This window comes from Myodes glareolus, chromosome 24 (genome assembly GCF_982192425.1).
Source record: "Myodes glareolus chromosome 24, mMyoGla1.1, whole genome shotgun sequence".
In the NCBI taxonomy this organism is placed as follows: Eukaryota; Metazoa; Chordata; class Mammalia; order Rodentia; family Cricetidae; genus Myodes; species Myodes glareolus.
Genome location: NC_142049.1, coordinates 53,921,907 through 53,949,179, shown reverse-complemented (window position 1 = coordinate 53,949,179; position 27,273 = coordinate 53,921,907). Strand labels below are relative to the sequence as shown.

Sequence of the window (27,273 nt, the reverse complement as noted above, 5' to 3'; positions counted from 1 at the left end):
GGTTTGTTCATGTGTGAAACAGTTTGATAGCTCTGGTAAATACATTTCGCCCAGTCTAGGCATCAACCCCCTCTGGATCTGACAACCTTTCCATCCTCTCTTCTACAGTGATGCCCGAGTCCAGAGTTTCTTTCTGCAAGAGATATTTATGAATACAGAGACCCACACTGTGGAATCAATAAAAGACTGTGGCGTGCTCAGCTCTAAACAAGACATATGGGTCATGTTATTAACTCAGTATTCTCTGAATGTTATGATGGATTCTGGAATTGGCTTCATCTAAGGAATGAAGGAGTTGGGTGACTTTAATTATTATGAAAGAGGAACCTTAAACTGAAGATTGTAGTGTAATAAATGTGAACTCATATCAGGAAATGTACTCAAACTTGAAAAAAGTATAAAATGTGAGATTGGGCACTGACTTTGTTTTTTCAAGGAAAAAAGTAATGAACAGTTATTTAAAATAGAAAATTAGCATATTCATGAATATAGATATATACATGTTAACATGTATAAATCAATATGTATTTTCACTGTAAGATGGACTAATTTGACCAATTTGAGGAGAATTTTATGATGATGGTAATGATTACTATACTTAGCATCTTTAGAAATTCATATTCCTCTATAGGCAATGGGATACCAATCATCACTGGTATATATATCGTTGCATCTGCTAAAATTAACAGAACAACACAGAGCTATTCAAACAGTGTTTTAGAATGCTGTTTACATTATATAATTGTTGTAGAGACTTAGGAAGTGAGATTATAAAGCTAATGTGAAATTGAAACCTGGAATGCACCAAATACTTCTGCTTTAACCCATGTTTCACTTTAATGGTGTCCTGTGGTTTTTGGCTGCCGTAGCACATGAGCCTTTTAACATCTGTTGGCCAGTTCTAGTTGGAACCTAGGCAGAGTAGAATTCCAGGAGAAACATTTCTCCGCCACAATGATTTCACAATTACACTCTAGCAATTTGACTCTGCACTTTTTGAAGACAGTGATGGTAGATATCAGGTAACCCGGAGTCTTAATTACTAATGCTTAACAAATAAGGTTTGTAGATAAATAGAAAATATTAAAATAAAATAAAAATATTAAAATCCTGTATAAATTTTATCATTAATTTCACAGATAAATTTGTAATATTTACCAAATCACAGTGACTCATTTTACCTTTTGGAATATCAACTATTCATGTAATTGGAAAAATATGAGCAATAACAGAACCATATCCATAAAATAACTCATTTTCCTCACATATCTGTCTGAAAATCTAAGTTTTTGTTTTCTTCTGTAGCCACACTCTTCCCACAGGAGCTCCTTGTGGTAAGCTGCAGCTTGATAGAAAGTGAGTCAAACACATAGCTCTGCCTAGATCACTCAAATTACTAATAACACACAGATGGGTATCATTATAAAGATCATATAATTATATGAAAAGCAGCAATGGAGATGGACATGACCTTTCCCCAAGTTCTGGAAGAAATACAAAGAAAATCTATACCATTTGGAAATGATGAAGAGAAATAACCAGTGCTGAGTTGTGTGAGACACAAAGACAAGTGAGGAACATCTCAACCTTTCAGGTTACCCTTTTCTTTAGAAAGTTCTTCTTGAGATAAATTTCTTTTGGGGCTTACATGAACATTTTCCTTTAAGATATCTCCCCAATCTGAATCAGTTGGCTTGGATTGGCTTCTACTATAAATCTCCTAAATAATATATGTCTAATATGAGCCCCATAAGTAATTTATCTACATCCTAAATTCTGAAAATCAGCAAAACAGCAGCGGCTGCAATTGGAAAGTCATTTTTCAAATTCTTTAAATGGTAGTAGAAAGCAAAGCAATGCAATTGTACAAAGTGCATTTATAGAGCATCCTTTAAAAGAGAAAATCATCATTGCACTGATACAGGAAAAAGAGGGAAAAGTCTCTACGAATTTATACAAACTAGAAATTCTAGTTCTAGAGGACTTGCATTTCAATGATTATAAGTTTTGAATGTAAAATTTATCTAATATGTTTGTCCCTCATCTCTTTTATTTATAAAATATAAGTGACAATAATCCTTTGAGACTCCCCTTTTAGGTAGCACCCCCAGGATTGCACCATTAATCCCGTTTGCCCTGGTGATGCAGAGTGGTGATGCTTCCACAGTGTTATTCAAAGGGCTGCTTTTCCCAGTAGTGATCGCCCAAGTTGAGAAGCATCTTTGTTATATCAATGAGTTGTGCATCTTACCACATGACTTCTAGGGAGTAATGCTTTATGGATTCAGGTTTGTTAAAGTTAATAAATCAGGAAGCAATGCAGTTTTCCTTGGAATCTAGCATATGTGATAACAGAAAGGATCAGCTGTTCCCTCACTCCACCGTATAGCAGACACTATGTTGATTTTTAAGTCACTTAGGATTTCTTTTCTGTCAATAGATGTCTGCATGAAAAAATACACAAATGTGGGTAAGTAGGGACAATAATAGATGTTTTGTTTGAAGAGGATGGATGAGATCCTCTTGGCCACTATTGAGTGTTTCCTAATGAAATCTTGAGACATGGAATAAAGAATAAAAGGTGTATGTGTAGCATGTGGAGATCTGATTCTAAGGTAGATTTGTTTTTATCATTTTTCAGGAATAATTCTAAATTCCAGTTTAAAGCTACTTGCTGGGGACCTATTACTTCTAAAATAATAGTTGCGTGTTGTACTCTGATGAAAAATAAAGGAGGAAGGCTTTCTTGTGATTCACAGTTTGAAATCACAGGGCATCACAGATGTGAAAGTATGGTGTCAGGGACAGGAGGCTACAGATCACATTGCATCTATACTCAGAAAGCAGATAGATAAATGATGAAATTTAGCTTAGCTTCTTATATTATTCAGCTTGGGTCTTTGTAATTGGATGTTGTAAGAGGCAGTTTGTTTGTTCCCAGCTGGTCAGCCCTGAAATAATCAGCAGAAACCATATTATTTGCAATACTCTTTGGCCAATAGCTTAAGCTTATTTCTAGCTAACTTATATCTTAAATTAACCCATCCCCATTAATCTGTGTATCGTCACAAGGCTGTGGCTTACCAGGTAAAATTCTGGCATCTGTCTTCGGTGGGGCTACATGGCTTCTCACAGACTCTGCCTTCTTTCTTCTAGCATTCAGTTTAGTTTTTCTCGCCTAGCTAAGTTCTGCCTTGCTATAGGCCAAAGCAGTTTCATTATTCATTAGCCAATAAAATCAACACATACACAGAAGGAACTACCACACCATTTCCTCTTTTCTGTTTAAACAAAAAGGAAGACTTTAACTTTAACATTGTGAAATTACATATAACAAAACAAGTATCAAGCAAGAATAACAGTTACAACATTTATATCTACTTTATCTTTTATCACAACTAAGGAAAGCTATAACTATAACTATCTATTCTTCAACTCCAACAAAGACTCCAGAAGGATATAAGATTACTTAAGTAACAGGAAGTGCATTATAAACAACTCTGAAAACTATAGAATTAGCAGAGACATCTTGCTGCCTGGACAGTCACCCAAAGTTCTTCTGTACTGTTGGGGCATCAATATTCAGCCTACAGGCCCACAGTATTCAGCAGACTTTTCCACAAAGCAGGAGACAGTTTAAACTATATTGGCATTTTGTCAGTCACTTTCTTCTGTGTCCTGCAGAATGTCTTGCAGACTCTTTCATGAAGCAGGAACTCTGGAGGACCATTTTACCTTTAGGCAAGTTCAGCAGTCATCTCTCTGTGGGTACTGCATGTACAGTTCATACAGCATAACATCAAGCAGTCCAGGAAAGAGCAGTTTCTTTCCCAAATGGCTAGCAAATTCCCTAAGGAGCATCTTCAATGCCCGACTTCCTCGTCAATTAAATCACAAATGAGATTTTGGGTGATTTCCCAGGTAGCCAGTTGTCTCTGTCACTTGTTGCACATTTTGGAAGTTGTTTGATTGCACTTCCTGCTTACTCAAGTAATATTATTCTCCTTCTCGGATCTTCAATGGAGTTGAAGACTAGATAGTTGTAGTTACTTTCCTCTCATGACTCAGCCAAGTTATTTATAGTACAAGACTTAAACTACTCAGGGTAGCCCTAATTATTGAAATAATTATCACATGTTTCTTGCTTGATATTGTTTATGCAAGTTATAATTCTAATTTTTATACCTGATGTTTGGTCTTATTGTGTATAATTTTGTATTAGGCTTAGAACTCTCTTATTTAAACAAAAGGGGGAGGTGCCGTAGGAATTCCTACAGCCAGTAGACTTTAAGTTACCTGCCCACTTGGGCATGGCTTCTTATGCTATAAATGCTGATGTAAAGCATGTGGTTGCCCTCTCTTCCAGCTGTGGGATTTGGCTGTTGTACCTCATTTGAGCAGAGGACTGTGAATCTACCACTAACCAAATAACTCTCTATTATACTCAATTCTGAGCTAGTATGGGATTTCATTTTAGTGTCCATCTTCAGTTGGAGACTGCACTTTTGTTTCCTGACTTCCAAGACCTTAATAATTACAAAGAAACTCTATTAATTACAATACTCTTTGGTCAATCTCTCAGACATATTCCTAGCTAGTTCCTTCTTAAATTAACACATTTGTATTATTTTATATTTTACCATGAGGTTAGTGGTTTGCTATCTCACATCTTGCTTATTGGGTAGCTACATAGTGTCTGCCTGACTCCTCCTTTCTCCCTGCATTTAGTTTAGTTTTCCTGCCTACCTATATTCTGCCCTGCCACAGGCCAAAGCAACTTCTCTGTTATCCAATGGTAATAAAGCATATTCATAGTGTACAGAGGGGAATCCTGCAACATGACTTCTGAAACAACCCTGTCACTTCCTATGTCTCATACTCTGGTCCATTTGACATATGATTAAGGCGTTTTCATAGTGTGATTCTTATGAGCATGTTTCCTCTTCAAAACAGTTTTCCATCACCTACATAATTTCTAAAGTCCAGGGACTGCTAAGTGTTCTGGTTAACCTTCATTTGCCAACAGGACTTGTTTAAAGGCAGTATGAAAACATACTTTAAAATATGTCAGCATGACAGGATCCAGAAATGGTTAAACAAAGGGTAAAAAGTCATCCTGAATGTGATTGGCACCATTCCATGGTCTGAAAGTTTACTAGGTGTGACCTTGAATAACTCATAGAGTTTGTTTCATGGTTATACTGGTGTGGGTTAGCTCTTTCTCCCAAAAGGAAACATTCTCTTTAAGAGAGAAAAGTGAGGCTTATGAAAAACATTAAGTAATAAAACTCACCAAACTAAGGAAACTTTGAAACTAACCCCTCCCCTACAAAAAACTTCCTAAGGTTGACTTAGCCTTTTTGGTTTCTTGTCAGTGTCCTGTCTGGGTCCATAGACATTTGTTCATACCCTCCTTTGAAAATGTAGTTCATGAAAATTGATACAATGAAGCCATGGTTGGTGAATCATGAGGTTTACAGGGATGGCAAGGCGGGTCCCACTGAATGCTAGGGTATGTGGGATACTGTATGCTTTACTCTGTATGTTTTGGTGAAGTTGATATTTGAGGACAATTTTCTCCATTTTCTTCCTAAAACTGCATGAGGATAGTGGTGGGATGTTCGACCGATGCAACAGATATAAGAGAAGCCAACAGGAAATCCCAGGTCCTTTCCTTGTCCCTAACTGACAATTTAGGATCTAAGGCCCAGAAAGAAATGAACAAGAAGTCAATCTTTGCCTGTCTTTCATTCCTGGAATCAGAATGTTCTCCCAAGCTTACCCCATGAGCCCCACTGCTATTTGGAATCCCTTGGTAAGTGGGATCATGCATGGTTGAACTTCCTACTCCTCAGAAACTGTTTAGGGTTGTGGGGAACAGTTCCTAGGAATCATAGATTTCTTTAGTCCCCACTGTTTCTATAAACAGCAAATGCACTCCATGTAACCTACTGCTTTTGGATGTCGTCTTCTTCTTCTTCTTCTTCTTCTTCTTCTTCTTCTTCTTCTTCTTCTTCTTCTTCTTCTTCTTCTTCTTCTTCTTCTTCTTTTTCTTTTGAATTAGGAAATCAGAAAGCTTTGGCCAGTAAATTTCATAAGAATTATATTTTAAGAAAAAATATGCTAAGGTCCTTAATTTTGTCTTCAAAATAATAAAAAGTCTTGCTGCAATGGGTTGTAGGAGAAAGTCAGAATGACTTGAGAGGCCTCACATTTTATATTAGACAATCAAATTGCAAATGATAGGGCTTGGGGATTCAAGCTCTGATTAAACTATATCTTTACTTATCAGTACATAATTGATAACATTTAAGTATATATTTTTGGCTTAAAAATAATTTTGGCAGTTTGTATACTCAGTTATTCAATATCTTGCCCATTTAATATGAAAACAGTCAATTAGAGAGTAAGATATAAAAATGCAGATTAATCCAAAATAACCGTCAGATAGTGCATGATACTAAAAAAAAAGTAATTTGAAAGGATTTCATGTTTTTCATGCTCTTGTTTTAAGAGATTGTCTTTTTGACTGAGTCTGTGTATATCATATTGATCAGTAGCCCAGCAGTAATGATCCAATTATGTAAGTTAGAAATAAAGGGACATATTATGTAAGCAAATGTGGCACACACATTTTTGCAGTGACCTCTTCTGAGAAATCTGTTTCCTTAAAATATGTTTACCACTCTGAAAGCCTACTCTTATTAGTGAAAATGCTACAGTTCATGGATAAACAGCAAAGTAATATTGATAATGGTGAGGGACCCTCAATCTCTGAATCCTTTACCAAGATTCTATATAGAAACGAAATATGAATCTTTATCCATATAATCTATGTAAATTATTGACATTATTTAATTGTTATTTTCATAGTGATTGCAATAATACAATAATTGACTGTAAACTTGAGAGATAGGTGAAGATACATATTGAAACAAAGTATCATAATGAAGACAGGCACTGAGTGGGATCAATATTGTGTTGACTTTGTATAGACTTGAAATTTATGATAAGAGAAACTAAACGTTTATTATAGCCATGGAATTATTGGAGTTGGAATTCCAGGCTTATCAGTGACTAGTATGTCACATTTGACACATTTTAATTGTACAGTCAGTAAAACAGTAACATGAGGATAGCCTTCTTCATATAAAGGATGTAATAAGAACTCATTGTATTTTTCTATGAAACCAGAAAATGTGTCACAATTTCTCTAATATGGCATTTTCCTCTAAATAAGAAAAGTCATTCTTCATTAATATATCTTCTTGCAGTTTATGAAGGATAGAAGCATGATTTTATGTATGTAAAAATGCATGTATTACAATCTACATTGTTTTGAGACAGAGTCTTATTATATAGCCCAGGCTGGCATCCAACTCACAATTTTCCAACCTTCCAAGCCCTGGGATTATGCCTGGCACTTTTTTTGTACCATAAAATGAATGATGGACAGTATTTCTGGGAGCTTTTTTTTCTATTTCAGAATGGCAATAAAGCATTGTTCATTTATTTTCACCACTATTTTCTATTAAACTTTCTCTTTATTTATTCTTTGTGTCAGTCACAACATGCATCCTGATCCCTTTCATTTCCTTTCCCTTTGTACCACCATCTGCCCTTGCAACCTCCCTCACCCAAATAAAATGAAATAAAATTTAAGAGAAAAAAGGGAAATAGCAAGAAGGAAAAAAAGGAACAATCTTGTCCCAGAAGCTGCAGTGTGACATGGTGAGTCACACAGTAAACCTTTAATCCATATCTATTTACATGCAAGTATTCATTGCAAAGAGTCTTTGGTCTAGTATAAGGCCTCTGGTTTCTGCTACACTATTGATGCTGGACCCCCTTGGATATCCCGTTGTTTCCCTGTGTTATGGAGATCATGCAGTTTTGGGTCTGCAGGACGGGCCACTTCACTTGTTCTAGCTGATGATGTATCAGGTGGATGTTGGGGTGGGACAATTCATAAGCCTGTTTCTGAGCCTGGCAGGGTTGGTCAGCCTACCAGTTCTCCCCATCCTCATCACCACAGTGAGTTCTCCCTGTCTAGTTCACCCCTTGCAGCGATGAGCAAAGACTGGCGCCAGGTCTCCTGTTTTCATGCCTTCAGGGTCAGCTCTTCCACACCTACACCTTCAGGGCCTGTAGCATGAGGGGCCAGTTTTGACAGAATACAGACAATTCTCCCACACCAAGGGCCAGCTCTACTGTGTTTTCCAGGTGAAGGTGTAGGATCCAGAAGAGTAAGGACATCACAGAATCAACTAAATCAAACTGTGGTCATAAGGGCTCACAGAGACTAATGTGACAATAACACAGCCTATATGGACTAAGCTAGGTCCTCTACAAATAAGTTATGATTATTTAGCTTGGTGTTTTTGTGGGACTTCTGACAGTGGAAGTGGGGGTGTCTCTGATTCCTTCAACTGTTCTTGGGACCCTTTTCCGCCTACTGAGTTGCCTAGTCGAGGCCTCAGATGAGGGTTTGTGTCTAGTCTTAATATAACTTGTTATGCTTAGTTGTGTAGCTATCTCTGGGAGGCCTGCTCCTTTTTGAAAGGAAATAGAGGTGAATGGATCTACAGAGAGGGAAAGTGGGAGGAACTGGGAGATTGGAGAAGGAGAATAGTCGGTATGTATTGTCAGGAGAAGAATAAAAATAAAAGTTAGAAAAAACAAATTTGACATATCAAATTATCACTTCAATGTGATAAATAGTAAAATACACTGATGTTTATTAATAAAAAAAGAGTAAGTCAGATGAAATCCCAGCATGGAAGTTGAAAGCATCCAGGTCACACCACTGCCTGAGGAGCTATTGGCAGTTGATAGCTGCTGGAAAGGGGGTAAGGAAAACATGCCAGGAGAGATATGTTCGTGCGGGTGGCCTCTACACTCATGCACACACTGGCAGCACCACGACTAAGTGGTTTGAAAACTAAAACCGATGAAGTTGGGAGAGTATGTTGGTGGAGGAGATAGTGGAGGGATTGGAAGTGAGGGAATAGAATTAGATTTGATCAAAACACTTTATATACATGTTTGAAACTCTCAATAGTAGCTAAATTATTTATTTATTTATTAATAGAGTGACCCAAAGGAAAATATGAACAAACATGTCTTTAAATTTCAATGAAACTTTGAAATTATATTTTTGAACAAAATTCTAATGTTTAAGGCCCTGGGAGAATGTTCTGTATAACTTTGCTCTAACACTAAATGATATCCCAATATTGCCATCCAGCTTTGCTTTGTTGAGAATGTTCATTTTGCTTTGTCATAATGATATTTTAAGACTGTCTTACAGTATGCTGAGCAGCTAAGCAATTGGTGATTTTCACTGTCAAGGATGTATCTTCCCTGTAGATGATACCCAACATGAATTAAGACAGCGCATAAATGGCCACGTGGTCCCGAGCTGCGAACATGGGCATGATGAAAGACAGCATGACACAACTGGGAGCTTTCAATACAGAAAATGATTTCTCAAAACTTATGAAAAATTCTCAAATTAATTATATTTATGAGAACATGAAGTGATTTTAGCAAAATAGTAATTTTAACATTTTTTGATACAAAGATGAAATGCCATCTCCATAATCAATCTCCTGAGGTCCATCTGTGAGGACCTCCATGCTCTGTAAATGCCAGAAATAAGTGATCTTGGGGTCTCTCTCAGACTTACTGATTCTCACTTAGAGATTGGTTGGGCAGTAACTGTACATTCAGATGTCCCTCTCTCACCAATATAGACAGCCCCACATTGCAGAGTGTAGAGAAACAATTGTTAATAATTGATGTCCTTTGTAAGTGACTCAATGAAATGTTAAAAAGCAAGTTCTTGGATGATGAAGGTGGTTTTGTATGTTTGTAAGGCCATCATCTGTGAGAGATTAGACTGCAGCCCCATCATGGACAGGTGTCTATGGCCCTTCAGTTACTTCTTTATTAATGCCACAGACAGGAACTGACAGGGAACCTGTGGTGATTGGTGGCGCCTCTTGCACTGTGGATCTGATTAAGCACCTCTGAATGAGACTGACAGAACTTGTCATCTGTACTGCCAATGCCAGAGGAGTATGACTTTTGTTAACTGGCATAAAGTGGAGAAGATCTGAACAACAATTCAAAATAAACACAAGAAATAACGATAAAATTTCTCATTACAAACAAGGTCCAGTTGAAGAGCAGAAGGAGGGAGAAGATGAGCAAGGAAGTCTGGACCGCGAGGGGTTGGTCCATCCACTGAGACAGTGTGCCTGCTCTAATGGGAGCTCACCAAACCCAAATGGACGGAGTCTGAATGAGCATGCAATCAAACCGAACTCTGAGTGTGGCTGACAATGGGGGCTGACTGAGAAGCCATTGACAAAGGCACTGGGACTTGTTTCTACTGCCAGCATGTACTGGCTTTTTGGGACCCTAGTCTATTTGGATGCAAAGCTTCCTAGTCCTGAAAGTAGAGGGGAGGGCCTTGGACTTCCCACAGGGCAGGGTTCCCTGCCTTCTCTTAAGGAGGGGGGAGAGATAGGAGGGTAAGTGGGGGAGCTGGAGGGGAATGGGAGGAGGGGAGGAAGTGTAAATTTTTGAAGGGAAAAATAAAAAAATAAAATAAAAAAAAACAAACATGGAGTGAAATTGTTGAAAGTTTATTTCTATGATTATATACAATATAATATGACATATATATGTATATAGACATGAATATATATTTAATTTGTGTCAGGAACATGTAAAAAATAGCATAAGCAACATTTTCTTTGTTTTTTCATTTGACTTTCTGTTCCTTAACTATTCCTTTTATTTCTTGAGACTATAATATATTTACATCATTACTAACTCTATTATCTGTTTATGAAACCAGCTGCCTTTGTAGGCTAAACAAAGCAACAATAAAATAGTTTTAAAAGTCATAATCTTGGAGCTCTTAAATATCAAGTTCTATAAAGTCTTTGGTAAAGATGAAAGGGGAGTTTTGATCTTATAAAATTAAGTGAATATTTGTGACAGCAATAGAATGAGGAACACAGTACCAACCATCAAAGTTGAGTTTTTCTGGGAGGTTTGGATTCTTTAAAGACCCAAAACTTGATAGTGAAATGCATTGAAGATTTTAAAACCATTGTGTCATTTGTGACACTGATCTTTCCCACCCTCTTCTAAGACTTCCCCACACATATGTGTGATGTGGGAGAATTGTCTGCATTCTGTCAATCATATTTTAATAAAATGCTGATTGGCCAGGCAGGCAGTATAGGTGGGAAAGCCAGACAGGAAGTAGAGGTGGAGCAAAGAGACTGGGAGTATTCTGGGAAGCAGGAAACTCCCTCCGCAGTTCTGCCCAGACCAATGGAGAGGAAAGATGTAAGCTGCCCCGCTGGAAAAGGTACTGAGCCATGTGCTAACGTAGATAAGGATAATGGGGTAACATATGTTACAAGGACTAATAAGGAGCCTGACCTAATGGGCCAATCAGTTTATAACCTTATGGAGTCCTGTGTATGATTTTCTTTGGGGCCTGCCTGCTGTGGGGTACTGGGCGGGACAGATACCCCAACAAGCCGGCCCTCACTGAATCCACAAAAAGCTTGAGAAAGCTTGGAAAAGAATAGAGTACAGCATGTTTTCTTGGTAGCAGCCATTTCTCGGGTCTACTCTGCTTGTTAGACGCAAGCAAGCACTCGAATCTAAGAGGCTTCCTGACTCAGCTTTAGCTGCAAAACCCTGCAGCTCTTTTAAAAGGTCCTTCCACAAAATACTTAAACAGTGTTGATGAAAAGCTGACCACACGCTTTTCAGTTTTTAGCCATAGCAGGAAAAAAGCTGCACAGTTTTAAAATGCCGGCTTTCTGGGCTGTCCTGCCAGGGCAATCTCTGACTCTTTCAGGCAGGCAGTCCAACGGAGTGTGGACTGTGAGCAGAATGCTGCAGCTTGCTTGCTGGCAAGGACTTTGAAACACCATAGAATTGTGGCACTGAACACAGCTCTGGCTGGTACCTCAGCCATGAGGCTGGAAAGGTAAATAATGGGCAGGATCTAACTGTCAAAGCCACAGTTTTAGACTCATGTGGTCAGAAAAAAGAGAGAGAGATACAGTAAAGAGAGGTTCAAAGACGAAGAAAGCCTCTACATGGTTTACTATATGTTAAAAATATATGCAGGCTAAAGGTTAAAGTTCTTAGGGTAAAAGAGGAAGAAAGAAAGTAGTTGGGTGTGGTGGTACACACCTTTAATCCCAACACTTGGGAAGCAGAGGTAGATTGACCTCTGTGACCTCAAGATGTGGTAGTACATGCCTTTAATCCCAATGCCTGGGAGGCAGAGACAGATCTCTGTGAGTTCAAGGTGTGGCAGCACGTGCCTTTAATCCTAGAACTAGGGTGACAGTGACAAGTGGATCTCTTTGAGTTCAAGGACAGCCTGGTCAACAGTTATTCCAGGAAAAAGATATACAGAGAACCTGTCTCAAAAAGTAAAAGTAAAAATAAAAGACATAGAGTTTAATATAAAGCTGCATAAAGATGGCAAATACACAGAGAATCTTGATACTGTATGCTATTATGCTCTCTTTGAATTGTTTGAATGCTGAGGAAGGAACAACAGCTGCTAAAAGACTTTTGTTTATAAATGCTGCTGAACTAACCCAAGATAGGTATTTTGAAAATACCTTGGCTTCAAAACTGAAGTCAAAAGGCATGTTACTCTGGAGAAGAGATTTTGCTTTTGTTTCCACAGAAAATGAGAGGCTAGGGATTCATTCTGAGTTAAGAAAAATCAGCTTTGATCAAGGGAGGCCACCTGAGAAATCTCCGACAGGAACAGATGGCCCAGATGTCTGAGTTCTTCATCCAGAACAGGTTCAAGACTGCTGCCTGAGATGATCAAGACTCACAGGATACTCCAGTTAGGACTTGATTATAACTCTAAATTTTCTTTAGGTCCCCATAAGATCATCAGCACCCCCAACCAGCAGGAAGTAGCCTGAAATACTATGTCCGCATTCCCAACAAATGGACTATGGGTATTTTCCTTTGTTTAAAAAAAAAAAAAAGAGGGAAATGGTGTGGGAGAATTGTCTGTATTCTGTCAATCATATTTTAATAAAACGCTGATTGGCCAGGCAGGCAGTATAGGCGGGAAAACCAGACAGGAAGTAGAGGTGATGCAATGAGAACAAGAGAATTCTGGGAAGCAGGGAGGTTCCTCTGCCACTCCTGTGCAGACCACCAAAGAGGCAGCATGTAACTTGCCCAGCTGAGAAAGGTACAGAGCCATGTGGCTAATGTAGATAAGGATAATGGGGTAACATAAGTTATAAGAGCTAATAAGTAGCCTGACCTAATGGACCAATCAGTTTTATAACTTATAGAGATCTCTGTGTGATTGATTTTCTTTGGGACTTGCTGGTTGTGGGATACCGGGTGGGACAGAAACCCCAACAAGCTGGGCCCTCGTATTACATGGGACCTCCTGAAACTGAGAAGCTTCTGTAATGTAAAGGACACTGTCACTAAGACAAAAAGGTTTGTGTATAAAGGAGACAAATTGTGATGCTTTCAGTCACTTTGACATTCTCATTTACTTCAAGGCCCAGACTCGTTTTCAGGCTAGATATAGCCATGGAGTGAAATGTCATTTCTAACTTGGTTACTGTAGAGAGGACACCTACATAACCCTGTGATACTGTTGGCTGAGTCTGCTAGGTCCCACTGGTATACTGCATTGGTTCCAGCAGGATGGAGCTCATTTTGTCTCCTTTTGTTGCTGTTCTTGCAGTGCTGGGTTTGTGTTTTCCCGCGAGCATCCATAGTTGTATCAGATCTCAGTATCTCAGTGCTTCACTGCTTACTCTTCACTACAAAGGGTCCTTTGGCAGGCAATAAATTCATCATATATCCGTCTTTCTGGCTTGAATCTTTGAATCTTTAGGATTTGCTCTTCTATGAATGTTCAGCACAGTAGGCAGTGACAGAAGGCGGTCATCAACAACTCCAGCCTTCTAGAAAGATGTAGAGATAAAGACACACACCTTTTCTCTCTGTGTCAGATTCCTCACACCCAAATTCTTTTCTCCTGCCTCTCACATTTTTCTACCTCTTCTTTTTTTCATATCTGATGGGACCTTGCCTTTTATAAGCTTCTGCTGTCCTTTGTTCATGGTTGCTCAAAATTTACCACTCATGTAGATTTTGATACAGAGAGAACTTTCAAACTTTAGGGACTCTACAACTGGCTAAACAATGCTGTGATCTCAACATTTCCTTATTTTTAAGAATTAAAAATTTTGAAGTCAAGATCATGAAGGGTTCATTCACAGAAACAGTCTACCAGAGCTAATGGGAGTTCACCAACTCAAGCTGGACTGGGAAGGAACAAGCATAGAACCATACTAGTTCCTCTAAATGTGGGTGATAGCTGCATGGCTGGGGCAGATGAGGGGTCACTGGCAGTGACACTGGAATTTGTCTCTACTGCAGGTACTGGCTTTTTGGGATCCTATTCTCTTTGGATGTATACCTTGCTTAGCCTAGATGTAGTAGGGAGGGCCTTGGACATTCCACAAAGCCGAGTGACTTACCCTCTCTTAGGATTAGATGGGGATGGGATAGAAGAGTATGTGGAAGGAATGGGAGGAGAGGAGAGAGTGGGAATTTGGGTTGGTATTTTTTTTAATCTAATAAATTTTAAAAAAGAATTAAAAATTATGGAAGGTGACATTTAATTGCATGTCTTTATTATTTATTAATAATCTACATTTTTTAAAGACTCGGTTGCTTTAGGTTTAGAATGAGAAGTTTGATACAACAAAGCATTCAAATATAAAAGCATACTAGTATTATGTCATTTTTTGGTCAGTTGGCCACATTTTTATTATTATTATTATTAAAATATAAAAGTTTCCATTTTCGCCCCTCCTCCCAATACCCTCCCACTCCTCCCACTCCCTCTCCTCTTCCCTCTCCATCCCTAAGAGCAGTCAGGGTTTCCTGCCCTGTGGGTAGTTCAAGTTCCTCCCCGCTCCCTCCAGGTCCAGGAAGGTGAGTATCCAAACAGACTGGATCTCCAAAAATCAAGAATATGCAAAGGAAACAAGTCCCAGAGTCATTGTCAATGGCTTTTCAGAAAGACTTCGGGCCAGCCACATTCAGGGAATCCAGCCTCCTCCAGAGAATCTGGTTGGATCAAGCGCTCCTTCAGTCCCAGTCAACTGGCATTGGTGAACTCTCATTAGATCAGTCCCCTTGTATCAGTGGGTGATCATTCCCCTTGCGGTTCTGATTTTCTTTTTCATGTTCTTCCTTCTTCTGCTCCTCCTTTGGACCTTGGGGGGCTCAGTCTGGTGCTCCAATGTGGGTCTCTGTCTGCATTGCCATCCATCGCCGGATGAAGGTTCCCTCTGATCTTGCCCTCCCTGCTCACGTTCTTCTTTCTTCTGCTTCTTGCTTGGACCTAGGGAGTTAAGTCCAGTGTTCCAACGTGGGTTCCCGTCCCTATCTCCATCCATTGCCAGATCAAGGATCTATGGTGATAAGCAAAATATTCATCAGTATGGTTATGGGCCAAGGCCAGTTCAGGCACCCTCTCCTCTGTCCAGAGAACAATCTGGGAATCTCTCCTTGGACCTGGGATCCCATTTACAGTCAAGTCTCTAGTAAACCCTAAACTGATTTCCATAGTTGAGATATATTCTTCCCTGAACCCATATCTATCCTTCCTCCCTCCCCCCCCCCAGTCCCCCAAGCATTCCCCATTCCTCCCCTGCTCCCTTCTCTCTAATCCTCTCCACTTCCAACTACCCTCCCAACCCCCCATGCACCCGTGGTTCCCTGGAACTCTTGTCTATTTCCAATCTCCAGGAGGAAAACTACCTGAATTTTCTTCAGGTTCACCTTCGTATTTAGCTTCTCTAGGATCACGAATAATAGGCTCAAAGACCTTTAATTTTGGCTAGAATCCACTTATGAGTGAATACATACCTTATTCCTCTTTTTGGGTCTGGCTTACCTGACTCAGTAAAGCGTTTTCTTTTTCTTTTTTTTCTTTTTCTTTCTTTCTTTCTTTCTTTCTTTCTTTCGTTCTTTCTTTTTTCTTTCTTTCTTTCTTTCTTTCTTTATTTTTATTTAATTTTTACTGGGAACCCCTCCAGAATCAAGTCTCTTGCAAACCCTAGAATGGCTCTCTTAGTTGTGATATAAACTTCCCTGCTCCCATAACCATCCTTCATCCCTCCCCCCACCCATTCCCCCAAGCCATCCCCAATTCTCACCCTCTCCCCTCTCCCTAACAATCTTCTCTTACGTCCACACCCCCACCCCCCATGCACCCGAGTTTGCTTGGCAATCTTGCCTAGTTCCACTATCCAGGAGGATAACTATATAAATTTTCTTCAGGTTCACCTTCTTATCTAGCTTCTCAAGGATCACAAATTACAGACTCAAAGACCTTTAACTATGGCTAGAATCCACTTATGAGTGAGTACATACCATATTCCTCTTTTTGGGTCTGGGTTACCTCACTCAGTAAAGCGTTTTCTATTTCCATCCATTTGCATGCAAAATTCAAGATGTCATTGTTCTTTACCGCTGAGTAAAACACTAATGTATATATGTTCCACACCTTCTTTAACCATTCTTCTATTGAGGGGCACCTAGGTTGTTTCCATGTTCTGGCTATTACAAATAGTGCTGCTATGAACATAGTTGAACAAATGCTTTTGTAGTATGATAGGGCATCTCTTGGGTATATTCCCAAGAGTGGAATTGCTGGGTCCTGAGGGAGGTTGACTCCCAGTTTCCTGAGAAACCGCCACACTGATTTCCACAGTGGCTGCACAAGTTTGCATTCCCACCAACAATGGATGAGTGTTCCCCTCATTCCACATCCTCTCCAGTATAGGCTATCATTGGTGTTTTTGACTTTAGCTATTCTGACAGGTGTAAGATGGTATGTCAAAGTGGTTTTGATTTGCATTTCCCTGATCGCTAAGGAAGTTGAGCATGACCTTAAGTGTCTTCTGGATATTCGAAGTTCATCTGTTGGGAATTCTCTGTTCAGATCAGTACCCCATTTTTTAATTGGGTTGATTAGAGTTTTAGTGTCTAGTTTCTTGAGTTCTTTGTATATTTTGGAGATCAGACCTTTGTCTGATGAGGGGTTGGTGAAGATCTTCTCCCAGTCAGAAGGCAGCCTTTTTGTCTTACTGACAGTGTCTTTTGCTTTACAAAAGCTTCTCAGTTTCAGCAGGTCCCATTTATTCATTGTTTCTCTTACTGTCTGTGCTACTGGGGTCCTACTTAGGAAGTGGCCTCCTGTGCCTATATCTTGTAGACTACTTCCCACTTTCTCTTCTATCAGGTTCAAAGTGGACAGATTGATGTTGATGTCTTTAATCCATTTGGACTTGTGTTTTGTGCATGGTGATAGATATGGATCTACTTTCATTCTTCTACAGGTTGACATCCAGTTATGCCAGCACCATTTGTTAAAGATGCTTTCCTTCTTCCATTGTATACCTTTAGCTCCCTTGTCGAAAATTAGGTGTTCATAGGTTTGTGGGTTAGTATCCGGGTCTTCTATTCGATTCCACAGGTCGACTTCTCTGTTCTTATGCCAATACCAAGCCGTTTTCAATACTGTAGCTCTGTAATAGAGTTTGAAGTCAGGGATGGTAATGCCTCCAGAAGTTCCTTTATTGTATAAGATTGTTTTGGCAATCCTGGGTTTTTTGTTTTTCCATATAAACTTGATTATTGTTCTCTCAAGATCTGTGAAGAAGTTTGATGGGGATTGCATTGAATCTATAGATTGCTGTTGGTAGAATTGCCATTTTTACTATGTTGATTCTCCCAATCCAAGAGCAGGGGAGGTCTTTACATTTTCTGGTATCCTCCTCAATTTCTTTCTTCAAAAGCTTAAAGTTCTTGTCAAATAGGTCTTTCACTTCCTTGGTTAGAGTAACCCCAAGATATTTTATGCTATTTGTGGCTATCATGAAAGGTGATGTTTCTCTGATTTCCCTCTCTGCTTCTTTATCCTTTGTGTATAGGAGGGCCACTGATTTTTTGGAGTTGATCATGTATCCTGCCATGTTACTAAAGGTGTTTATCAGCTGTAGGAGTTCTTTGGTAGAGTTTTTGGGGTCTCTTATGTACACTACCATATCGTCAGCAAATAACGAAAGTTTAACTTCATCCTTTCCAATTCGAATCCCCTTGATCTCCTTATGTTGTCTTATTGCTATTGCTAGAACTTCAGGTACTATATTGAAGAGGTATGGAGAGAGTGGACAGCCTTGTCGTGTTCCTGATTTTAGTGGAAAGGCTTTGAATTTCTCTCCATTCAATTTGATGTTAGCTGTCGGCTTGCTGTATATTGCTTTTATTATATTTAGGTATGATCCTTGTATCCCCAGTCTCTCCAACACCTTTATCATAAATGTGTGTTGAATTTTATCAAATGCTTTTTCAGCATCCAATGAAATGATCATATGGTATTTTTCTTTGAGTTTATTTATATGATGGATTACACTGATAGATTTGCGTATGTTGAACCATCCCTGCATCTATGGGATGAAGCCTACTTGATCATAATGGATAATTTTTCTAATGTGTTCTTGGATTCGGTTTGCCAGGATTTTATTGAGAATTTTCGCATCGATGTTCATGAGTGAGATTGGCCTGTAATTCTCTTTCTTGGTTGTGTCTTTGTGTGGTTTTGGTATTATGGTGACTGTAGCTTCATAAAAGGAGTTTGGCATTGACTCTTCTGTTTCTATACTGTGGAATACATTAAGGAGTATAGGTATTAGCTCTTCCTTGAAGTTCTGGTAGAATTCTGCATTGAAACCATCTGGTCCTGGGCTTTTTTTGGTAGGAAGATTTTTGATAACATCTTCTAATTCTTCACGACTAACAGGTCTATTTAGATTTTTCACCTGTTTTTGGTTCAACTTTATTATATGGTACTTATCTAAAAATGTGTCCATTTCTTTTACATTTTCCAACTTTGTGGCATATAAACTTTCATAGTAAGATCTAATGATTCTCTGAATTTCCTCTGTGTCTGTGGTTATGTCCCCCTTTTCATTTCTGATCCTATTAATTTGCAAGTTCTCTCTCTGCCCTTTGATTAGTTTGGATAGGGGTTTGTCAATCTTGTTGATTTTCTCCAAGAACCACCTTTTTGTTTCATTGATTCTTTGGATTGTTTTCTGTGTTTCTATTTTGTTGATTTCAGCCCTCAGTTTGATTATTTCCAGTCTTCTACTCCTCCTGGGTGAATCAGCTTCTTTTTTTTCTAGAGCTTTCAAGTGTGCTGTTAAGTCTCCAATGTATGCTTTCTCCGTTTTCTTTAATTGGGCACTTAGTGCTATGAACTTTCCTCTTAGCACTGCTTTCATAGTGTCCCATAGGTTTGAATACGTTGTGTCTTTGTTTTCATTAAATTCAAGGAAGAGTTTAATTTCTTTCTTTATTTCTTCCTTGACCCAGGGGTGATTTAGTAGTTGACTGTTCAACTTCCATGAGTTTGTTGGCTTCATGGGGGTACCATTGTTGTTGAATTCTAATTTTAATCCATGGTGATCTGACAAGACACAGGTGGTTACTAATATTTTTTTGTATCTGTGGAAGTTTGCTTTGTTACCGAGTATGTGGTCAATTTTCGAGAAGGTTCCATGAGCTGCAGAGAAGAAGGTATATTCTTTCCTATTTGGGTGGAGTGTTCTATAGATGTCTGTTAAGTCCATTTGATTCAATACCTCCAATAAATCTTTTATTTCTCTGTTAGGTTTCTGTCTGATTGACCTGTCCATTAGTGAGAGAGGAGTGTTGAAGTCTCCTACTATTAGTGTGTGTGGTTTGATGACTGCCTTGAGTTCTAAAAGAGTTTCTTTTACATATGTGGGTGCCTTTATATTACGGGCATAGATATTCAAGATTGAGACTTCTTCCTGATGAATTGTTCCTGTTATGAGTATGAAATGTCCATCTTCATCTCTTCTGATTGATTTTAGTTTGAAGTCGATTTTGTTAGATATTAGAATGGCCACATCCGCTTGTTTCTTAGGTCCATTTGCTTGGAAAACCTTTTCCCAACTCTTTACTCTGAGTAGGTGTCTGTCTTTGTGGTTGAGGTGTGTTTCTTGTAAACAGCAAAATGTTGGATCCTGTTTTCGTATCCAATCTCTAAGTCTGTGCCTCTTTATAGGTGAGTTGAGTCCATTGCTATTAAGTGATATTAATGACCAGTGATTGATGACTCCGGTCATTTTTTTGGGGTAGTAGAGTGTATGTGTTTTCCTTCTTTGAGTTTTGCTTGTGAAGGTTCGCTAGATGTCTGAGTTAGTGTAGGCAGTGTTGGGAATGTTGGATTCCTTCGGTTGTGATTTTCCTTCTAATATTCTCTGTAAGGAAAAAATATGGAACGCTTCACGAATTTGCGTGTCATCCTTGCGCAGGGGCCATGCTAATCTTCTCTGTATCATTCCAATTTTAGTATATGTGCTGCCGAAGCGAGCACTGGCCACATTTTTTGTAGGTAAATAAGCATACTTTTTTCAAAAACAATTTTATCAATTGTTTGAGAGAACTTTATACATGTATACAGGATATTTATATAATATTCATCGAGATTCCTTCCCAAGCCTTTTCAGATTCACAGCCACTTCTATAGTCCCTCTGAACTTTGTGTCTATTTCCTTTTTTAATATTTAAATATAACTTGCTGAGATCATTGGTGTTGTCCATATACTTATGAGCATGGGGCCATCCACTAGAGAGTAGTAATCTATTAAGGGGCCACACATAAAGAATTATGACTCTTCTACTTCTGAAAATCATGAACTGTCAATAGTCAGTCAGGGGTGGGGCTTTTGAGCCCCCACCCAACTTCATGATAGAATCTAGCCTGACTTGATCTTTTGCAGGCAAGTCAAGCTGCTGGTACGTTCCAGTGTGCAAAGCTCTGGTCATCCCCAAAGACTTTGTTACAATCAGGATCTCCCTGACATGTGGCTCTTCCAACTTACTCACTTCCTCAACCACAGTGATCCCTGAGCCTCTGGGAAGAGGTGGGACTTTTACAGGTCTCCAGCTTCTTTCTCCTGGCCCTGTGATTACTTAAAGCAGATAAATCATTGGTTTGTTTGTTCAACAATGTAGTTGGTGGTATAAACTCTGAATTAGTTGGTTTTCACATGAAAGCCATGTTCTCAGGCAAGGTGGCAGCTTCATAGATTAGCTAGCCTGTAGAGGAAGTCTCCCTTCTCATTGGTAAGGTCCACCAGTGTCAAAATATCAAGGAAGAAGAAAGCATAGTTAGCACAGTTGGCTTTGTGATTAGCTAATTACAAAGAAACAAAAGCAGAATTTAAGACAGCACATAAAATGACACTTTGTTTTTTCACAGTTATGGGGCTGTTGGGTTTGTTTGTGCATTTCTCCATTTTAATTCATTCATTTTAATTATAGTGGTTTCATAATAAGAACATAGAGAGCCCTGAAAGGTAATAGCAAATATATCAATTGCATAGAAACTGTGTTTTGTATCAAAGTATTGACATATACTTGATTTTTCTCTCTCTGCTGAAACTGCTGTAGGTAGGGTAATGGTTTATACAGTACAGCATTAAGGGAAACAAAGAACAGAAAATCAGTTTAAGATGGCACAGCAGTTGGTTTTCACATTCACTTTTTTCAAGGCAAGGTTTCTCTGTGTAGGTTTGGAGCTTGTCCTGGAACTCACTCTGTAGACCAGGCTGGTCTCAAACTCACAGAGATCCACCTGCTTCTGCCTCCCAAGTGCTGGGATTAAAGGCATGCATCACCACTGCCTGGCCTCATATTTATGTCTTTTACATTCAAATTATCTGATAATTTTTTTGGTACAGCACAGATTGGACATCTACAACAAATGTCCCACAGAACCAAATACTTTCTCTTGTTGTGATCTTCTCTGAGATAGTCCCCAGCAAAGCTCTCCATATGACTCCATCAAGTATAAACAGTACTGATATTCACTCTGAAATTTTTATCAAGAATAAATTTATTCCTTTTTATTAAAATATGCTGTCACCCAAGTGCCTTCTTTTTCTAACAATCCATTAGCCATGGGGGATAATCCTATAGCCTCTGTATTCCATGGCTGGATTCTTCCCATCTTATGTGTATACTCTTGGCAAATATAACTTTCTATTTTTTCTAGGCAATATCTTATAAATGGTCTTTGTCTATTTTTTCTCTGAATGACTCTTCAACTGTCATTCATCTTCATTGGCCTTTCTCTGTCAACTCCATTATTTGATATAAAAATTCAGAATTTACTATCAAAGACGTTACAAATTTAAATGATAAAATACAAATTCAGAGAGATTAAAAATGTAAAAGAACTTGTTATGGAGTATGAGACCCCATAGGGAAAGACCACCAGACTTAACTCAGATTATAATTAGCCAAATTTATTAAAACTGCTGGCAGGGCCACAGTTTCTTTCCCAACCAGAAATGTGCCACCCAGAGGTAGGTGAAGGAAGGACTTTTACAGGTGAAAACCTCAAGAGTTATTTTATTCTGCCAAGATTAGATGGTCAAAGTGACCTCAAAACAGTCCTTGAATATCTGCAGAAGCAAGTTACAGAAGTCAGAATCAGCAGTTAGTCGCATCATAATGCATAGACGGCCACAGTCGTATGTTTCTGGCTGGAGATCAAGGAGTCAGGGCTGTTGGGAACTTACGTCTGGGAACATGAGTCAGAGACAAAAGGCTAGCAGGTGCCAAATGGATGCCTAGCACAAAATAGAATTTCTTTAGCCATCACCAGTGGAAATATTCAGAAATAGTAAAATACAGATTAAAATTTGGGAATGTCATAAAAGCTAAGCTTTCTTAATGTTAGTGACCAGGGTATTTACTACCTGATGCTATTTTCAATGTCAAAATCATAGCATTCTTGTAAGAAACAGCTCAAGAGTAGTTAGTAAGGAAACTGAGCTGTGTAATGCTGCATATTTCCCCAAGCCTTGTAGCTGGTAATGGATGAGGTAAACATTTTAATCCAAATCTTTGGGTTAGGACAGAGGGAAGTCTGCCAGTTTCACAATCAGATCCTTTCTACTCATAACTATCCCAGAGAAGAAGATCCTGAGATGATCCTGAGAGTCATTCAAGATTTTGATTAGTGGAGAGAATGGAGAAATGGACCAGAGAGAAAATGACACCTAGCCTTTTTCAGGAAAGTAAATGCATCCGTTCTTGGTCTCAACAGTAGGAACCTTCCCAGGGCCTGGGTTTTCGGAGCATGGAGAGGGATAAGTGTTGGTGGGTTGATATTCAGTCTGGTGAGTTGGCGTGTGGAATAAAGGCATTTAGATTCGAAAGATTTTAAGCTACTCAGTCTGATTCTGCACTGGACTCAAATGCCTCAGGAGAATTGTAAAGAATAACCAAAAAAACAACAATCGCCTATTATTTTCTCAGCTCATTGAATTTAAGGGGAAAAAAAGAGAAATATTTATCATCCAGAGATATACAATGAGCTTTTCTTTCCCATATTGAAAGATCCATTATTCTGCTGGGGCAGGTTCTTCCAGTTCGGACAGAATTGTTTAAGGGGAATGTTAGGGACAGCTGGGATCACAGCTTGAAGTCGTGACTTGTTTACAATGCTCTGCTGCGGTGAGGGTGGAGGCTTGGGTGATTTGTGAGCTTGTGTACACCGGGCAGTGAGAGCCTCGCAGCCTGGATCTTGGCTTTCTCAATGAGGGTGATCTGTTCTGTGTCCCACAGTGGTAAAATGGGGAGGATGCTGAGTGGTGGCTCCGAAAGGAAAAGAGTCGCTGTCAGCAGCAGCTTCCTATGTGGCAGAGATATCAAAGGTAGAAATTTTGTCTAAGTACAAGATATAAATTACATTTTGATAAAAGCCAAATTATTTTCATATAAAAATGAAATGCTATTTTTTTTCCAAATGAGGTATAATGTACAATCATATTTGCATGAGCTTTCCTCCTTCATGTCTGCATTTTTGTGCATTGGCAAATATTTCTGTGAGCAGCATGACAACACCCTATAGTGGCATGTACATTATTTTACTTCTCATTTTCTTTTATTTATTAAAAAATTTCATTTGTTTTACATCCTGACTTCAGTTTCCTTCCTCCTCTCTTCCTGTTTCCTCTTCTGCCCCACTCCCATTCATTCCTCCTCCATTTCTGTTCAGAAAGTGGCAGGCCTCCCATGGATGTCAACAAAGCATGGCATAACAAGTTGAGGTAGGACTAAGCACTTCCCTTTGTATTAAGGCTCGGCAAAGTGACCGGGTATGGGGAATAGGTTCCCAAAAGCCAGCTCAAGTGTTGGAGACAGGCCCTAGTCACACTGTTAGGAGTCCCACAAACAGACCAAGGTACATACATTTTAAGTACTCACTAAAGACGAAATGAATCCCCAGAGAGGAAGGAAGAACTCAGAGTGTAGTGATGAGGCAAGCAGGCCCGCTTTTCATCCTGTCCGGCTCCCGCACGGCTAACTTTACACCCGAAATAATTACACAGAAACTGTATTCTTTTAAACACTGCCTGGCCCTTTATCTCCAGCCCCTTATGGGCTAATTCTCACATCTTGATTAACCCATTTTTAATAATCTGTGTAGCACCACGAGCTGGTGGCTTACAGGGAAAGATTCAGCATGTCTGACCTGGTGGCTGGTTCCATGGCGTCTGCCTGACTCTGCTTTTCTTCCTCCCACAATTCTGTTTTGTCTACTCCACCCACCTAAGAGCTAGCCTATCAAAAGGCCAAGGCAGTTTCTTTATTAACCAATGAAAATAACACATAGACAGGTGATTCTCCTACATCATCAGAGTAAAAACCTGGTATTGATACTGATGACTCTGCTTGTCCCAAATGTTATGTCAAGTAAGAAAACAGAGATCCGTGTCACCTGTCCTAATCCACTCTGGCCCCTTCCTTGGGCACAGGGCTACCTGAGTTGATTGTGATGGACAGAGGTGGAGTTGGGAAGTTAACACAGCATTCTTAATATTCCTGCTGTATAATCATAATCACTTTTATTTGCACTGATAATATTTCCATTCATAAATAGTGCAAATATTTTCATTCTAGCTGATTCCAGAGGCAATTAAAGTGATAGACATGACTAACCATCAGGATAAACAAACTATATTCTTGGAAAAATATTACACTATTTAAAAGTGTATTATCTCAGTATCCACTAAATACAACTTAATGGACCTGTGGTACTATACATATCTACATACACTTACATAATCCTAGAAAATGATTTCAACATGAATTTCCTTAAATTAAAAAAACATACATCTTTATAAAATTGTTTTGAGTTCTATTTAACTTGATGATTTCAAATTATGAAAATGTATTAGATAAAAATAAGGAATTTATATTTATTCATGTAGAAACAACAGCCCACAAATAAAATATTTAGCTAATATAAAATAGGAGACAGCCAGATGTTGGTGGTTCATGCTTTTAACCCCAGCACTAGGAGGTAGAGAAAGGTGGATCTCTGTGAGTTCAAGGCCAACTTGAACCACAAGAGCTAGTTCCAGGGCAGACTCCAAAGCCACAGTGAAACCCTGTCTCAAAAAAACAAAACAAAACAAAACAACAACAACAAAAATAGGAGACATTGATAGAGGATATTTTTAACATAGTGATTCTAATATGTAATTATTTAACATTATAAGTTAGTTGAGCAAATAATTTATTTATACATGCAAACTTGAACGCTAGGGCCAATTATAAATTATTTGATCATTGTCATGGCATTCATTTCTTGTCCTCAACTCCTTTATTCATGAAATCAAAATAATAATGGTGTTTTACTAAGTAGAGATGTTGGATTAAAGGACTATAGTGGTTTGAATGCAATGACTCCGTAAGCTCTCAGGAAGAGGCACTATTAGTAGGTATATCCTTGTTGGAAGAAGTGTGTCATTTGGGTGGGCTCTAAGGCTTCAGAAGCTCAAACCAGGCCCAGCGCTTCTTTCTCTTCCTGCTGCCTGCTGATCTGGACGTAGAACTCTCAGTTCCTCTCCAGTATCATGTCTGCCTGTGTGTCTCCATGCTTCTCATCATGATGATAATGGACTAAGGTTCTGAACTATAAGCTAGCCCCAAGTTAATGTTTTTCTTTGTAAGAGTTGCTGTAGTCATGGTGTCTCTTCACAGCAATAGAAACCTTAACTGAGATAAAGAGTAAATGACTTTAATGTAGCCGTTAACCACAGGTGTTTAGAAAATATCAGTTTACTTTTAGGACACAGACTGAGCTTCACAACAGAGCTTTCCATCACTGTAGAGTGCATTACACAGACACTCTCTATTTTATATCACATGTGCACGTGTTGTTTCCGGTAAAAGGTTCATCTTCCCTTCATCAGTCCTCTGCAGTGTGAGCTCAAGGGCCTCTTTCTTGAGTACAAAATGTTGTCACTGGACTTCTTTGTAGCCTTGTCTCTGTACACTTCCATGGTGCTCCTCTCAGTTCTGCCAGGACAACACTGTCAGATGAACTCAGTTGCTACCTGAGGTAGATAGAGTTGACTTCAAGACTACGGAGTCCATTGTTATTGTTTCAAACATATTCTTTCATATTCTATTAGTTTTATAGTTATGGAGGGGAAATATTTTTAAAATAAAAATGATGACTATGATGAAAACCAAAAAACATACATTTTAAAAACATGAATTATAGATGGTCTTTCTCAAAATAAAATAAAAGCAAAACAGATGATTATTAAGTTGAATAACACACATAGTAAAATAAAGCAAAATAACTTCCACAGAATAAAAGATGCTATAAGTAGGTAAAAGAAATTTACAGAAAAAATATTTGATATAAATACAATAAGGTTATAGCTAAACTATAAAATTAATACAAAAGAGAATAAACTTGGGTGGAGCATGGTGGCACACCTTTAATCCCAGCACTCAGGAGGCAGAGGCAGGTGGATTTCTGTAAACTCAAGTTCAGGATGGTCTGCAAAGCTAGCAAAAGGAAAACTAAGACTGCTACACAGAGAAACCCTGTCTCAAAAGACAAAATAATAATAACAAAAGCAAACAAACAAACAAAAAGAGAATAAACAGCCAGTTAGAAATATATTTACCATATCTTGTGACAAATATTTATTGTTAATAATGCATAAGGGAAATGCTTTTTCATTTTTCAGTTGGTGAAAATTTTCAGATATTAAATTAGATTAAATTCATATTAAATTTAAGTCCATG

The 27,273-nt window shown here is 38.7% G+C and overlaps 1 non-coding gene across 1 annotated transcript; it reads right to left on the bottom strand.

The window, feature by feature from the left end:
- Positions 1 to 20,417: 20,417 nt before the first annotated feature.
- LOC125399647 (U6 spliceosomal RNA) lies at positions 20,418 to 20,524 on the bottom strand. Its single transcript, XR_015736437.1, has one exon. It is a non-coding gene; the product is annotated as a U6 spliceosomal RNA (small nuclear RNA).
- Positions 20,525 to 27,273: the final 6,749 nt, after the last annotated feature.